The sequence below is a fragment of the Phalacrocorax carbo genome, chromosome 9 (assembly GCF_963921805.1).
Source record: "Phalacrocorax carbo chromosome 9, bPhaCar2.1, whole genome shotgun sequence".
Taxonomy (NCBI): Eukaryota; Metazoa; Chordata; class Aves; order Suliformes; family Phalacrocoracidae; genus Phalacrocorax; species Phalacrocorax carbo.
The window spans coordinates 22,524,570-22,536,880 of NC_087521.1; the positions used below are offsets into that span (position 1 = coordinate 22,524,570).

At 37.3% G+C, this 12,311-nt stretch overlaps 1 protein-coding gene across 3 annotated transcripts in view; it reads left to right on the plus strand.

Moving 5' to 3' along the window:
- Positions 1 to 12,311, plus strand: part of TUNAR (TCL1 upstream neural differentiation-associated RNA) — a 184,178-nt gene that overhangs the window by 115,239 nt on the left and 56,628 nt on the right. The window lies entirely within an intron of this gene.

Sequence of the window (12,311 nt, forward strand, 5' to 3'; positions counted from 1 at the left end):
CTGAGCTGTATAAATACTTTAAAGAAAGGCAGCTCCTAGTCACTAAGGAATATTGCAGAAAATTTGCCTTCCAAGCATGGTTATATAATGCCTACTTATTTTCATTAGACTTTTGCCCTCAAAATCCCACTTTACCTAAATGGCATGATCACTGCAACACGGTAGAGATCTGTGATAGCAAATGCAATCTATCTGCTCCTTTCAGCAGTGACTTTGCCTTTACTATTATGTCTCTCAGTCATGTGAGCCCCCAGCAGCTACTTGCAGTGTTGTCTATTATTAGTGCTTACTCAGAATGGGTCTTGTTCTCTGCTATTAGAAGTGCAAGGAATGTCTGTGTAAGCATTGCATAGCTTTAAGTCTCCTGCAGAAGAGTGGTCCTCTGGGAGGAAAGTCAAATAAACAGCAGCCTAAACTGTACTCCAGATAGCTGAAAACCAGGAACAGGACCAAACCCAATTATTCACAAGATGATGCTGATGTTAGTCTTTTCTCAGTAAGAAACACCAAGCGAAGACAATTTTTTTGAAGTAAGTAAACTACAACTAATTAAAGGTTTCCCTTCCTTCCAGTCTTACTTGAGAACTATTGCTGTATTAAAGTTTTTGGCAAGCATGAGAAAGGTGTCATGGTCATATCCATTAAGTCCTCTACCCCTGCAGTTTTCTGGGACATGTCCTTTTGCAGAACATAGAGACCTATTTGGGCAGGCACTGAATACAATTTCCGTGTGCAAACCAGAAAAGAGAGCCAAACTGTACACTTGTCATGTCATAAAAGGGTGATTTGTATATGTCCGTGGCAACAATCCCCTTCTATTTTTTGGTCCAGCATTCATGCACTTCTAACTGAGCAGACCAAACAATTCGTTTCTGTGCAATTGTGTGAAGCCTACAGGCATCTGAAATTCCTGATAATTGTGCTATGCTTTGTTATGATGATGAATTACTGCATATGTTTCTGCCATGCTCATTAGTCTTACTTTGCAATCCTTACCATGCAAGCATGCTGAGATAAATTGGACGTTGACCCTAAAAGGCAGTGTCCTCGTGAACCATGTTGTTTTAAGGTCACATTTTTTATTTTGCTTTTTAACATCAGCTGCCCTTTTGATTCTGAAAATAGGAGACATCATAGTTTTTTCTCTCACTGTCTGATTTAGAGACAGAATACTTTATAGAACATGCCATCCATTAGTCAAAAAAGCAGGAACTAATTCCAAGAATAAATGCCTTACAAAAACAATAAAACAACCATACATATAGACACTGAGAACTGTTTTGGAAAAGAGAGAGAACAGTCTTGGAGCAAAAAGGAAGTGTGGGCTCTGCCTGGAGAGAAAGGATATAGCTGAAAAATATTCAGGAGTATATATATTGGTAGGGGAATTTGAACAAAGCTGTTTAAGGAAAGGGAATGAGCAAGGTAATAATAAAATGATACAATCAATAGTGAGCATTTGCAGCAGTTTATATTACTGAGTGGATTGTTTACTTCTCAGAGCAGTCACTGCGGTCAAAAAAGAGATGCAGCTGAGCATCTGCTACATGTCGTCTTTCTTTCAGTGGACACTACAGTTTTTGCTAGACATGACACATGCACTCAAGAGGCACGTTGGGAAGAAGCTCAAAGACCTTACCCAGTCATCTAGCAGTATTTAATCTAGTAGAATAGCTAACTACCTAATGGATAAGTTACACTGGGAACTAGACCTGTGTAAACCTGCATCCATAATCACATTTATTATGGTCAATTCCTACAAAAAATTCTGTAGTGGAGAAGTTAAGACTAAATTCACAGAGATCACATGGGTAATAAGGTTGTCCAAACATTTTTAGGGAAACTGTTTTAGGGAACTGATTTTTACAGATCATTAGGCCACTGGCAAAATATTTTTTTGCTTAGATTCTCTTAATGAAAGACAACTTCTCTTTATTGTCAAATATAGACGTCGAAAGGTGAAGTTGTATTTCTATGTAGAGACACTGCCTTAGTGCATCATGGGTCTTTTGTTGCCTGATGTCTCAATTTACCAAAATTGTGGTGATTTTGTGGTAAGGGGCTCAGCACCAAATTGTCTGAATACATCTAAATGATCAAAGGTTACTAGTTACTGATGCCATCCATGCTCCAAGATACTGCAGCATAGGCCCACTCCAGCTTGGAGAGTAGCCAAGTTTGCCATCTACTGAGCCGGCCTGGTGTGAATTTTTAACTCAAATACTACCCTATGATAATGAATCTAGATGGCTTGCAAACCTGAGGAGATATCATAGAATTGTTTGGATTGGAAGGGACCTTAAAGTTTATGTAGTTCCAACCCCTCTGCCATGGGCATGGACACCTTCCACCAGACCAGGTTGCTTAAAGCCCTATATCCAACCTGGCCTTGAACCACTTCCAAGGATGAAATGTGGAGTGAATTAACTCATGACCATCTAAATCTGACCATATAACTATGCCCTAAAATGACCTTTAAGCCCCAAAGTCACTCTTCTGTAACCCTTTTGAAAGTGATTACTGGTGCTTTCTGCTTGATTGGTTCGGAAGACAGGATATGCAATACATCCTTGTACTCTTGAGGAGAATATATGAAGGAGCTTGTGCTGTGCTTTTTTCCTGTTAGTCTTCTCCTGAATTATAGGAGGGAAACCATCATAAGCCAATTTTTAATGAGTGCTGCATACACTGTGGCAGTGACATGGCCTTTCCAGATATAGGTCCTGTTAAGTTTTTTAATTCCATAGATCCAGCTGGCAAATGTATTACTTAAATTTGGTACACCTACCTGTAGGGGTCTGTTTGTGGGCTAGAGGCTTGCCTAGCCTCTAGCTAGGATGGGAATCACTTTCCTGCAGAAGCTGTGTCATCATGCAATATAACATCCCTGTAACAGTTCAGTTGCCCACGCACTGGAACTGCTGCCATTTCAGATGTCCTAGAGTTTGCAAGACACACTGATGGGTCTGGGAGACCTATTGCCAGCGGGAGGACAGGCAGGTTACGCTGTCTCATCTGTGTGGGCAATGGATTAAAGATTTGGTATCAAAGCCCTTATTAGAGTCATTAAAGTTCAAGCCTGGAGTCACTGGAGGTGAGCAAGTGATTCAGCTCAGCAGCTGCTGGTTCCCTAGGTCAGGATGAACTGAATCATGTTCTATGTTGCATTGGCTAGATTTCTGCTGAGTACAGTGGGTGGATGAACAAATGATGCACATGTGTATGCCTACATGTAGATAACTGTGTTTAGATAGCCTGAACACAAATTATTTCAAATAGTCAAGAATTAATTTTTAGAATTTGAAAGGATAATTGCAGAAGCTTTCTTTCAGTATTAATACAGAGCAATAAGAGTACCTATAAAGTTTAAAGGTCTCATGGGGAAGTATCTGTCCTATGGAAGGTTATAACTGGAAACAGAGGTATTTACCTTGTATACAAAAATTAACATGTAAGGCAGAACAACTAACAAATGACCTTTCAGGCAGGTTCCCAAAGGAAAACAGAGTTTATTGCTTTAGAATGAGATGTGTTTAAAAGGCTAGAAGACACACTAATGATTGGTGGAATATTGTCAGAAGCTGAACAGGAACTAGATAGTGTCACCACTGTTTTGGCTGCTCTGATCCCAGTAGATTTGTGGGGCATGATTTCCCATTTCTTATTACTGAAGAGCTAACAAGGAAAAGGTGTGCCACTTTTTTAACTAATAGATTTTTTCAGGGAGTAAAGGGCTGAGTTTTATGTGGTGTTTCTGTGCTACAGGGCTGGCCTTGTTGCACTGAAGACAGAGGTGCGGTAGCATTCACATGTGCAAAATTTAATTACTCTGATTTATCAAGCAATAATTTTTCCTACTAGTTTTATTTAACTGTGGGAGATCTCATCCTCTGAGTGTAATGAGTGCATTTGCTCCAGGAGGCAATTTGCCATTCACAGATGAATTCTTTTTAATAGTGACTTTGCCTTTATTTTTCATTTTCAAATGAAATTACATTCTCAATTTGTTAGTACATCTTAGTAGTAAACCTATTAGTATATGAGAACAGTGAATTCTTTATTGCATGATGACACAGCTTCTGCAGGAAAATGATTCCCATCCAGACTTTCCTTTTAGACAATGTTGTTAACCATGCTGGTGGAAGATGGAAATTTTGAGTTTGAACCAGCAGGCTGGAGAAGGTCTTGTATTCAGAATTTCTATTTCCTGCATGAAAGCACTTCTAATCTATAACATAAAGTACAATCACCACTTCCATTTTTCAGCCATTTAAATGAATTAAGGAGTCTTCCGTTTCCAAAATAGTTGGTATAAATGCCAACATCCAAAAGACATTTTGAGGCTGTCTGGCTTGCACAATCTTTTAGTGCTTGCTATATTTACTGATGATTCTCACTCACATTCAGAAGTATCTAACTCTTCCCTGCATCATGGGAAGAGTTTGTTTGTGCTATCTATGTCTGTGGTTTCCTCTGAGGGAACAGATAAATCAAAGGACATGATTCTTATTCTGAAAAAATAGGCTTGATAGGGTTTTGGGTTAGTTAGGTTTTCCTGTTTCCACTCTCCTTGCAATAAAGACAAGCTTTCTTTGAGAGCCTTTAAAAAGAACCATTACTGATGAACACTCAGTCACGGTATAATTGGGTTTATATCAGTCCCAGGATGTGACTTGCATATGGAAAAACTCCAGATTTTGGTGGTGAGGGTCTAGAACCTGACAGCATCCCTCACTGGTCTGTGGAAGCTGATTCCCTCTGGTTTTGCCTCCATTCCCTGTCTTTCTATGCACACTGAACATTTTCCAGTATTTTGTCCATTTTACTTTTAAGCATATTCCATTGTGAACTTCTGTTTTTCTAATTTGTATTTTCATATTATCTATTCTAAAATATTGTGTGTCATAGTTTAATCCTAGCCAGTAGCTAAGCACCACACAGCTGCTCACTGACTACCACCCCCCTGGTGTGTTGGGGGAGAGAATCGAAGAGTAAAAGTGAGAAAACTCATGGGTTGAAATAAGAACAGTTTAATAATTGAAATAAAATAAAGTAAAATACTAGTAGTAGAAGTAATAATTATAATAATATACAAAGCAAGTGGTGCCCAATACGGTTGCTCATGACCCACTGACCAATGCCTAGCCCATCCCTGAACAGTGATTGCTACCCCCTGGTCAGCTCCCCCCAGCTTATATACTGAGCATGACATCATATAGTATGGAACATCCCTTTGGCCAGTTGTGGTCAGCCGTCCTGGCTGTGCCCCCACCCAGCTTCTTGTGCACCCGGCAGAGCATGGGAAGCTGAAAAGTCCTTGATTTAGTATAAACACTACTTAGCAACAACTAAAACCTCTGTGTGTTATCAAGCTTATTCTCATACTAAATCCAAACACAGCACTATACCAGCTACTAGGAGGAAAATTAACTTTATCCCAGCTGAAACTAGGACAATGTGCTAAATTGGTCTTTATAACTTCCAGTTCATGTGGAGCATCTCACCATGTTCCCCTTTTTACCAAGCCCTCTTAAACTTTTTTCATCACTGCTTATCACACACATATAAGGTAGCAACTCACAAAGCTTGTAACTTAGCTTTCATCAGATCCATTTCCCACACTCCTGACAGCAGAAAACAGCCTAATTTTCCTCAGAAAAAAACCATTCAGTTGGAAAGAAAATAATTAAGATGCAGCAGAAAAAAATTCCATGTGAACTACAACAGGAGAGAAAATGTTCTTTTTTTTTTTTTTTTTTTGCTTTCATTCTTGAGTTTTCACTTCATTGATCTGTAATAGATGCATTTAATGTAGTTGCAATGTAGGTTTCACAAGGCCTCACAGAGTCACAGGAGGTCAAGGTTAGAAGGGGCCTCTGGAGACCCTGGAGTCCAGACCCCTGCTCAAAGAAGGGTCAACTACCACAGGTTACTCAGGGTTTTCAGTATCTCTAAGGATGGAGGGTCCATAACATCTCTGGGCAATGTGTTGCAGTATTTGACTACAGTCAGAGTAAAAGAGTTTTCTTCTGAAGTCTGAATGGAATTTCTTGTATTTCAGTTTGAGTCCATGGTTTCTTGTCCTTTCAGAGCCTCCTGTATAGCATTGCAGTACAATATTGTGAAAGAAAAATTCAGTAGTATCTTTGATAAAGCATGGAGTGAATGTTTGAGTTAATCTATTTGGAGTTTCTCAAATGCTAAGGCCAGAAGAAACCATTACAGCCATGTAGTCTAAGTTCCTTCAGGAAAAAAAAAAAGTAAAGTCAGTGTTGATTTTATTGATATATTTATTATTATTATGCTTTATTTCTGCATAAAGCCACATAATCATCTACTACATCTATTGGAGATTTGTTCTAGTAGTTATTTGTCTTTATGCATAAATACAGAGAAAACAAACTTGTAAGTTCACAGAAAACAAGGCAGGAAGATACTCAAGATGCCACCCCCTTACCTGAAGCAGTACCATTTTTGCCTAAGCCTTTTTTGATAATTGTTTGCCTTTTTCCTTGTTAAACCTCAGTGATGGAGACTGAGCTGTTTTTGTGGACAATTCTAGTTGTTCAAAAGTTTTTCTAGTGCCTGGCTTTAAATTTTCCTTGTTGGTATTTAAGTGTGAAACTTCTTGCTTTGTCCCTAGTGGTCATGGAGAATTGCTTAGTATTTTCCTTACTGCTACACTTTGTACATGTGAAAACTCTTAAATCTCCATTCAGGTTTCTCTCCTTTAGATTAAATGACCCCTTCAACCTTTCTTGAAAATGTTCTCTTGAATTCTATCATTCTTACTGGTCTCTTAATTTCTTCCAGATCACCTAGACTATCTTGAGGAGCAGTGCTTCTAACTGAAAACATGCTCTGGAGGATGCTGCATCAGCTCTTGCAGGCAACCTTTCATTTAGGCAGCATGTTTGCCTTTGGCAACGTTATTGGCACGCACTCAGAACTGATCTGCTTTAATCCTCAGACCTTTTATAGCTGTGCAGACCTGTCATTCCCCATCCTTTATTTGTGTAGAGTAATCTAAGTCTATAACTTTAAATTTTTTTTCACCCAATATGAATTCTGGTTTTGCAGGGAGTTCTCTAATGTGTCAAGATTATTTAGAGTTTTAGTCCTAGGCCTTTCAGGACTTGAAACTTCTCCTATATTGGTATGATCTCCAAATTTAATAAGTATATTCTATCTACAATGTCATACAAGTTATTTATGAAAATATAGTATAATAGCAGATTCTGTAGAACTTTATTTAAAATATCTTTTCATTTTGAATGCAATAGCCCAACATAGTTGTTGATACAACTTCCAGCTCCAAAAGTCTTTAAGTTGTATATTTATTGAAACCAGGACAGCTTACCACAAGGAAATTAGGTATATACTTACTATATTTTTTCATGTTCTTCCCTGACTCCTGCTAGCGGCTCCTGTCAGAGAAAGGATATTCAGCTCAGTGAAATTTAGTTTTGATTTATTATGGTTATTTTTGTCTACTTATTTTCCACTGTTGCAGCTTAACAATTCTGATCATTTTTCCATACAAAGAAGTGGATTCATTTAGAATGATTTGATATTGAAAGGTCTGTGTTGGCAGTCACCTATGCCTTTGCTGTCCTTTAGGTGTTTGGTGATGATTTGTTTCACTGTTTGTTCCAGGATTTTTCCCGGAACTGAAATTAAGCTGAGTGGTTTTCTCTCCTCTTTTCTGTCTCTCATCTCTTCCCCCCCCGCCCCCCCCCCCCAAAAAAAAAAAAAAAAAGATGTAGGAGTGGCCTTTTCCCAGTGTTGTGGAGCCTTACTTATTTTTGACAAGTTTTCAAAAGGTTATCAGTTATCATCCCTGGGATAAAGAGCTGGCTGAAGGAAAATACCCACAGAAAATTTTCAGTGAACATATCTTATCTTAAAACTTCTCATTTACTTATTTTCCAATCTGTTGTCAATGTTTAGGTTTTATTAGTCACCTCTGTCTCTGTTGCTAATTTTGTTAGCTGTAAGATCACATTTGACATTTTTAGTGAAGACAGAAGCAAAGATATCATTAATGCTGTGACCTTCTCAAGATTCCTATCAAGGAATAGACCAACATTTTTCATAACCTTCTACTACAACTAATGTAAATATGAAGTATTTTCTCCTACATTTTATTTTCTCACAAGTTATGTTTTGCCTTTCTGTTGATACTCCAGTTCAGGATATTTTGTGCCTGTAAGTTTTCATTTTTTTTGTGTGGTTTCTTTCTGTTTTTTTGGGGTTTTTTGTTTGTTTTTAACAGCACTACCAGCTCTCCCGTGTTCCCCTTTTTACTGATGTTATGTAAAAATCTAGCACTTCCATCTCCCAGTGTTTATTGCACTCTGCTGTCCTAAGCTCCCTGATTTGTGATATTTGTGTTGTCCTTTCTAATCATCTGAGGATGCTTAGTTCTGTCATCTATTTCATGGTCACTCTCAGACAGGTTACTTTGCATCTGTACTTTCTCAACCAATTCTCCCAGGCTGGCCAGAAAGACAGCCAGAAGACCTTTTCCTTTACTTCCTTTCTTCACCTTTATAGAAACAAAAATGTCACCAGGACCTTTCAAGACTTTGCTGCCAAAATGTTCTTGCTGCCTTCCTTTCCCAGTGGTTGTCTGGATGATGAAAGGGTTCCACCACAAACCTGTCCTGTGCCCTTTGTGTTTTTGCTGGTTGCCCAGAAAATGCCTCAGACCAGACCCAAACATGACAGCATCCTTTTACCTTCATCATTTTACCAGGTCTTCATGCCTCCATCTCCTGGGATTCAGAAGAATATCAGTATACCCTTCATACACAGAGAAACATGTCCTTTGTTCTACTTTTTGGTGAGAGCTGAACAAGATATATAGACTTATGTCTGCTAAATAATTAAATCGGACAGTATCACATCATTCAAACCCTGATACTTTCTGATTCAAATTGTCTGTTGGTATAACTCCAATATTATTTCTCATAGAATGACCTATATTTTCCCCTTGAAAGGAAGAAAAAATATGCAAGTCTTTTCTTAAAATCTGAAGTTAAGTTTTGATTTGAATTTAAGAACTCACAAAATATTTGTGACATCTCTTCTGACCCATGTAATTATTACTTTAAATGTTATATCCAGGATAGTCCATAGAACATAAATAGTAGTATTTCAGAGAGAAAAAACCCCATGATTATGAGAGCAAAGGCAAAACCCGGATCAAAGAGAAATATTTAGCAGATCTTGTGGATACTACATTGAAAGGCAATGCGGATTTCCCTTTTATATGATTAATTCAGATTTTAATAACTAGGTTCTTCTGCACAAGTGCAGTCAATTTTTTCATCACTAATGTAAAAATTCAACCAAAATGTTCTTTCTAAAGATGAATGGAGAAAAAATTTATAATATTATTGTCTTCTCCTTAAACTTATTTCATATGATGGATTTATGAAATGGAAATAGTATAGATATTCCTTAGACTATGACAGGAAATACAAATCATGTGAATGGAAAGGAAGTTGCACTGAAATAAAGATATTTCAGAAGATAATGAGCTCACTATAAAAGGGTCTTCTGTTAAGTACTTCCTATAATTCTCTTTTCACTGGAGCACCTGACAAAAGGTGAGGAAAGATGCATGTGGATACATCACTTTTTTGTTCTCTAGTAGCTGAAGACATATTCAGACTGTAGGCAAAATGAACGTAGTGAGGGTTGGAAGGACAGAAAATGCTGTGTTCAACCTGGAGTTACTGTTTCCTGGTTAATACAAAACCAAACCAAAACAAGGAGAACCTACATAACTGAATTACTGATACTTTAGTTCTGAGTTAACTTGTTTAGCTAAGGGGGAAGATTATCCAGCAACAGTGACTGGGCATTATACTTACAAAGATCAATCAAATGCATCTTCTGGATCTCAGATGTGATCAGGAAAGGTTTACTAAGTTGTGTGAAGATTAGTTTAGTTCTATATTACTTCTATACTGTTTCAAATACATTTTCTTGAAAAGAGGGCCTGATACCTAGGGAGAAATTGTTAGGGCTGAGAGTGACCTGTTGGCTGGAAGTCTCGGGAATCATTGTTTTATCAGAAGGAATGACCTAGGAAATAGCACTTAACATGGCTTTGAAAAAGTTATTCACACTCAGTGCTGGTGTCCGAGCTTGTGGGAGTGCACATTGCATAGATAACACAACATCATGAGATTAGGCAAAGAAGTATAGAGGAAGATTCTTTAAATTCAGTGAGCTGATCTCAAAGATATCTCCCGCTGAATCCAGAGATTAGCTCTAGTAATGAAGGTAGGCCTGAACACACAAAAATTTTTATTCCTTTATTCCATACGGCAATTGCTAAATGTATTCCTTGCTGTTAAAAGAGAAAGAATACCTTTTTTTTCTTGTAAAAGCCTGGGTTGTTTTTTTTGTTTGTTTGTTTGTTTGTTTGGGTTTTTTTCATAAAATTTTAGGTCTGTAATACGAGGGAAAAGGGCGAGGCAGAAAATTCTGGCAACATTTTGCTTAGAATTGGTTTTTTTTTTATTCTTCTACTCTGAGATATAAACTCCCAACACCAAAGAACATCCTCAAAGGTCATACAACTGGAGCAAGATTGCCAATGCCTGCAAAAGCATTACCTCAGACAGACAGTGTGGCTTTCAAATAGGCATTCACCTTTTTCTGTGGAAGCGATTGGTTCATGCTGTTTAAAACCCATGATAACAGGATGAAAATGATACGTCTCACTTGCATTCACAGATGTTGATCTCAAAAAGCGTGTTCACAGAGCAGTAGATACCAAAATTGAAAATGTCTTTGGAAACTTCATTGTAGAACACTTGAATACAGCCCTCCTCTGTGTTTAGTCTTTGTCCCTATTCTTTTATCTAAAGCACATCTTGTGCCTCATGTTCACTAGAAGTCAAATTCAGGAATTACATAGTTGGCTACAAGAGGAATGAGTGGCTGCCTTGAGGGGTCATCTCCTGTTCTGGTACTTCTCAATAAATTTGAATGAATTCCTATTTCAATGGAAGTGGTCACTAGAGGGAAATAGAACAGAATTTCATCCCTAGATTTTAACATTAAAACTGGAAAACTAAAAGCCAATTCCCAGGTGAGACACAACAATATCCCAAAAGTGCTTTTGGTATACCTACCCTACTTTGTTTTCCTTTTTTCCATCCTTTTTATGCAAAAGCCCAAGTATATTACTTTTTGAGGGCATGAGAAATATCAGACTTGAGGAAAAATATGATGTATTGATTATAACTTTCTCCAGCATAGCCCAACAAAGCTGCTGAGATGAAATTTGTTTGTTACCTTATTTTTTATAACATGCCCTTCCGGTGGAAAGCCATGCAGCTTTCAAGTTTTTGATGAGCCAAACATCTGTTGAGTTGGACTATGCATAATATGTTAGATGGATAGAAGGGGTTCTCTTTTTTGCTTAGGAAAGTCATATCAGCATTTTTAACTTTTCACACCTTTTCTGGCTTCTTATCTAATAGGTATTCTCTCATGATTTATTAAGAAGTACAGAACATGTATTTTGTAGAGAAATCAAGTACGTAACAATGAGATATTATATAAAAGGATAGAGAAATATTTGTGCAGATTCTCATGGAATTTTTATGCATTTGCTGCATATAAATTAGCCCTATAACTTCACTGAGGAGAGACAACAATAAATACATTCTGAAGGCAGAAAAAGATGAAGTTTTAAATATTTGCTGAAGGAAAAGGCTGAAAAAACTGGTAACAAAAGAAAAAGGGGGAAAAAAAATCTATATTCCTGGGTTATGAATACCACTGTAGTTTATGATACATACATACTTAAAAGTGTAAAGACTGTGAGATGAACAGCATTCTAAGAAATGGGCACATTAGAGAAAAACTTTCTGTAAATTCCATATGACTGAAGGCTCCCTTCTTGTCCTGGATTTCATTACAAAAGCTTTGTAGAATTCCACTAAATAATAATTTATTAAGAAAATTTTGCATTAAGGTATAAATGAGAACAGAATTTGCCTTATTTTATTCAGCTTGAAACAGTTTAAATCAGAAATATAACTCTTTGTAATGATCACCCGGGCAACACTATTGTATTTTATGAGAATCGGTTGGGAGAGTTTTTACAGTAGCTGTTTAGAAAGAGAAATACAATATAATAGATGAAATATATTACAGTACTAGGTAATCGTTCCTGGTATGTATGCATACTTGTTAAATTATTCCACGGTCTATGAAACAAAATATATTTTTGTGAAAATATTGCTAGTTCTTTCTCTTCATCTTCATGAGCATGTATATAATAT